This window comes from Chiloscyllium plagiosum, unplaced genomic scaffold (assembly GCF_004010195.1).
Source record: "Chiloscyllium plagiosum isolate BGI_BamShark_2017 unplaced genomic scaffold, ASM401019v2 scaf_1492, whole genome shotgun sequence".
Taxonomy (NCBI): domain Eukaryota; kingdom Metazoa; phylum Chordata; class Chondrichthyes; order Orectolobiformes; family Hemiscylliidae; genus Chiloscyllium; species Chiloscyllium plagiosum.
In genome coordinates, this window is record NW_025209383.1 from 1 (window position 1) to 5,749 (window position 5,749).

The following is a 5,749-nucleotide window of genomic DNA, read 5'->3' on the forward strand; positions in this document are numbered from 1 at the left end:
TCAGCACCTTTACTGAAAGCTAAACATCGTGCTACATACGAAATTCCTGGTGCATTTATTAAAATGAATGTCTGCCACAACATCGGTCTCCGTTGTCCTGCTCTGATTGGTCGTGAAGAGATTATCAAATGTAACTTCCAAAAACACAATTTATTGGCAAGCAATTGAAATATCTCCAAAGAAGCAAATCAACTTGTTCAAATCATCTCAACTTTCTAGACTTTAACTGTAACCTGGGTGGATACTACATTCGAAGGTTCTCCTGAAGTATATCAGAAACGAGTTATTTCATTTTGATTGTCACTCTGAACAACTGTTTCAAAACGTTATTTGTAAAACTGGAAGCGCCTTGGTAGATTTTAACTTGCTTGGCTTTTTGGATTGACACTTGTTGTAAATACAGCCAATATGAACCAAGATTCCTCTACTCCCCCACACTTTCAGGAATCCTTTAACCCTGTGTTCTGCATTGAAATTTGCTCTTCCAACATGAACGACTTCACACTTGTTCGTGTTTAACTCCATCTGCCACATATCAGCCCAGGTCTGCAACCTCGTAATGTTCCATTGTAATCCACAACAGCCGAATACACTCGCGACAATTCCACCAACCTTCATGTCATCGGCAAAATTACTACCTCACCTCTCTTCTACCTCATATAACTCATTTATAAAAATCGCAAAGAGCAGAGCTATCCTAACCTATCACTAAGGACGTTTTCTGGATACCTCCACGATGCCCTATTCAATAATCTTCAGTGTACACTTGATGGTCACTGTTATTGAGGAATTCGTTTATGTAATTTATTAAGCCTGCCAAAGTTAAAGTTAACAGATGAAATTTAACTGAGTATCCTGCATTACTTTGCCGCTTTGGAAAGTTAAGGAAATACTCCTGTCTCTAATTTATCCTCCTGTGTTAAAGAAAAAAAGGCTTTCATGGTGAAGGAAGAAACGGAAATCAATTTTTACATCGTATAGATTTAATGAAGGATCGAAGCATTTCATATCTGTTCCTCCTGACTCTGTCAGTTTATGACTCGTTATATATTCTCCACGCACTAATACGTTTACTCATCATTGGATAAAATTAACAGATGCAGTCAGTGTTACTCAAACATTTATCATCTGCGCGGCTGCCAAGATGTCTCAGTAGGTCGGACAATTGTTTGAATCACTTCCAACACAAGGAATGAATGAATGGCTTCTCCCCGATGTGAACCCTTCGGTGCCTCAGGAGCTTGAACGCCTGAGAGTACCCTTTCCCCCACACACAGCATCATTCACAGAGAATGGTGCAAGTATAGAATAAGTTGCCAGACGGAGAGGTAGAGAAGGGTAGAAGTACAAAGTTTATAATGCATCAAGATTGGTCAATGAGTAAGAAGGTTTGAGAGAGTTATGTGTCAAATGCTGACAGATGAGATGAGAGTTATTAATGATATATTATCAGCGTGGACAAGTTGGACTGAAGCATCTGATTTTGTGCTTTCAATTTTTATGACACTCTCTCTCTCTCACTTTCTCTCTGTCATGTCTCGCTGCAATCTGCCCTCAGTTCAGACAAAGAGCTCAGATTGGGGCTGGGTCAGTGGAAAATGGATAGCTCCCACTTCTAACCATTTTTACCCAATCACATCCCTGGGAGTGGATAAACTGAAGTCTACTCCAGTACTGGCAGACTTCGAGTTTGTTCCAGGCAATGAAGATGTGTGTGACGAAGATATGGAGGGTGTGTGAGACGGAGAGTGGGAGAATGTGGGTGAAAAACCGGGTGAGGCTGTGTGAGACCAGAAAAGGAATGATGTATGTGACCAGACAGGCAGCGTATGTGTGACAAAGACAGGCAGGATGCGTGTGTCCTCAAACATGAGAGAGGTTTTTGATAATGTATTTATGTTCGGACTTGCCATTGAATGATTTGATGGACAGTTTGCATATCCAGCTGACATTTGACGTTTTTTTCTGGAAATACGAGCATGAATTATTTTATATACAATCCCTCAGCACTGTCACTCCGATAGCACTCACTCCCCCCACACTGAACGGGCGACGACGGTACTTACTCAGCACTGACCCCGTGACAGTACCCTCTCGCTCAGTCCTGACACTCCAACAGGACCTGCTCCCTCAATACTAACCCTCTGACAGTGCCCACTCTCTCAGCATTGATCCTGTTACAGTAACCGGTCCTTCAGCGCTAACCATCTGAGAGTATCTGCATCCTGAGCACTGATGCTCTGACAGAGTCAGCTCCCACAGCACTGACCCTCCAAAAGCGCCGCTATTTCAGCACTAACTTTTTGTGTTGGAAAGAGAAAGCACCATTCCGTCAGTTATGGCGCTCCGACAATACATGCTGTCTTGGCTCTCTCATTGCAGCCTGGTCCTGGTGCACTATTTTACTCACTTGCACAGTGTTCAGAAGATTTGAAGCAAACAAAGATATCATCGGTGAATTCCTGCGCCAAATGATAATAATCTCCTGCGATTAAGGGAAACAGAGGGAGATGAGCTGAAAAACTATTTGTCCCTATCAACTTTAATGAATTCCTGTCTCATCCTCAACACAGGTCCAAAACCTGCGGCCAGACTGCCTCTTACTAACAGTCACAGGCAACATTGGATTTGGTACGAGGTAATGGGTAGGCCGGGGTTAGATTTTGATGTCGGTGAGCAATTCGTGATCGCAAACACAATTCGGTTATGTTTATTAAGCAAGAGAAAGCGATAGTTACATACTGCAGGGAAAGTCTCATGGCTGACGGAAAGGCAATTATGATGCGATTTGGCAAGATTTAGTATGCACTGGATGTGGAAGTAAACGGATGGGATGACCACAATTGAAATGTGGAAACTTACTCAAGGAACTGCTATTGCATGTACTTGATGAGTATGTACCTGTCAGGCATGAAGGAAGTTATCGAGCGAAGCAGGCGTGGCTTACTAAAGAAATTGAAGCTCATGTCAAGAGAAAGAAGAACGCTTATGTTAGGGTTTGACGTGAAGGCTCAGTTAGGGCGATTGAGAGTTATAAGTTAGTTAGGAAAGACCTGAACAGAGAGTCCAGCAGAGCCGGGGAGGATATGAGAAGTTGTTCGCGGATAGAATCTTAGAAAGCCCTAAGTATTTCTACGTGTACATACGGGGAATAAAAGAATGACGAGTGTAAGATTAGGACCAATCAAAGATAGTAGTGAGGAATTGTATGTGGAGTCAGAGGAGATATGAAGGCGCCAAATGAATAACGTTCGTTAGTTTTCATATTGAATTAGATCAACGTTGTCGAGGAGAATCTGAGATACAGGCTACTAGACTAGATGGGACTGAGGTTTACAAGGAGGACTTCTGGTAGGCGTGAAAATAAGTAAGTCCCCTGGGTCGGATGGAATCTATCCAAGGATTTCCTGGGAAGCCAGGGAGGAGATTGCAGAGGCTTTGCCTTTGATCTTTATTTCATTATTGTCGGCAGGAATATCCCTCGAAGATTGGAGGAAAGCAGAAGTTGTTCCCTTGTTCAAGAAGGGTAATACAGATGATCCAAATAATCATAGACCAATAAGCCTTATGTATTTTGTATGAACATATTATGGAAAGGCTTATGAGAGATAGGATTGACAATCATTCAGCAAGCAACAAATGATTTCAGATGGTCAATATGGTTTTGTGAATTTTTTGAGAAGGCGACCAAACATGTGGATCAGGGTAGGGCACTGGACGTCGTGTGCATGGACGTCTGTAAAGCCTTTGATAAGATTCTACATGTTAGGCTGTTGGAGAAAATGTGGAGGCATGGGATTGACGATGATTTCGCAGTTTGGATTAGAAACTGACATTCTGTTGGAAGGCAGCAAGTGGTGGCTAATGGAAAATATTCAGACTTGAGTCCGGTTACGAATGGTGTGGCACAAACATCTATTTTGGGACCACTGTTGTTTGCCATTTTCATAAATGTCTAAAACGCAGGCATAAGCGGATGGGTCAGCAAGCTTGTAGATAACACTAAAGTTGGTAGAGTAGTGGATAGTGTGGAAAAATGTTGCAGTTTGCAGGGGAGCTCGGATAAACTGCAGAATTGGTCTTAGAGGTGGCAAATGAAGTTCAATGCAGCTAAATGTGAGGTGCTTCACTTTGGGAACATCAGCAGGAAGGCAGAATACTGAGTTAATGGAAAGATTTTTGGTAATGTGGATGTGCAGGGAGATCTTGAAGTCCATGTACATAGATTCCTGAAACTTTCCATCCAGGTTGATAGTGGTGTTAAGAAGGCATACGTTGTGTTAGGTTTCATTGGTAGAGGATTGAGTTCCTGAGCCATGATGCCATGCTGCATCTATACAAAACACTTGTGTGGTTCCACTTGCAATATTTTGTACTGCCTGGTCGCCCCATTCCAGGAAGGATGTGGAAGCATTGGAAAAGTTGCAGACGAGATTTAACAGGATATTGCCTGTTCTGGAGGGAAAGTCTTATGAGGAACATCTAAGAGACTTGGGTCTGTTCTCATTGGAAAGAAGAAGGCTAAGACCGGATTTGATACAGAGTTACAAGATGGTAAGAGGATTAGATAGGGAGAGAGTGGATGTCTTTTTCTCAGGTTGATGATGTCAGCTTGTATAGGTCGTCATAAACACAAATTCAGGGGTTATAGATTTAAGCCAGATGTCAGAGGCAGGTTCTTTGCTCAGAGAGTAGTAAGGGCGTGGAATGCCCTGCCTGTCGATATCGTTAGTTCAGCCACATTCGAGAGATGTAAACAATTCTTGGATAAGCACATGGATGATGATGGGATAGTATGGGGGATGAGCTGAGATTAGTTCACAGGTCGGCGCAACATCTAAAGCCAAAGGGCTTGTGCTGCGCTGTATTGTTCTATGTTCTGTAGCCAACTCTCCACTTCGGGAACCTCCAACCCCATGGCATCAGTTGGGATTTCACCAGTTTCTACATTTCCCCTCCCCCATCTTACCCCACTTCACAACCTCCAGTTCAGCACTGTCCTTATGAGCTGTCCCATTTGTCCCATTGCCTTACCACCCATGTACATCACGCTCCCGTCCAAACTATCAACATTACACCCCCCGTGCACCTATTGCTATCTCAGCTACCTTCAGCCCAGCCCCATCATCACACATTTAGCTCTCCACATTCGAGGCTTCCAACCAAATTTCTAATGAAAGGCTTTTGCATGAATCGTGGTTTTCCTGCTCCTCAGATGCTGTCTGAAATGCTGTGCTTTTGCAGCACCACATTCTTGACTCTAAACTCCAGCATCTGCACTACTCACTTTCCCCTTTTAATCATGGGTGTCCTTAACGTCCACTCTCCCTTTCCTGACTCCATTTCCAATAAAGTTTAGAGATCTGTAAACAATACATCAGCTATGTCCCAAGAACAGCACGAGATATATCTTGGTTTTCGATTAATTTGCAGGGCTCCTTCATTTCAGTCATTCCCTGGTATATCATCTCTTTCATTGTGAGCATTACGAAAGGACATTCTTTTTAGCAGAAAAAATCTGTCTGTCACTAACCATGGGTTGTTTCATGCACAAGGGCACCCAGACTCCTCGGGAACGCACATTTTTGGAGTTTCTCTTGATTTTAATTGCAGTCAGTCTTTTGACTCTTCCTACCAAATGCATGACCTCAAACGCCCGACATGAAATTGCACCTACAAGGATTTTGCCCACCCACTGAACCTGTGTCTGTCCATTTCTAGATTCCGCTGTCCTCATCCCAACATGCCC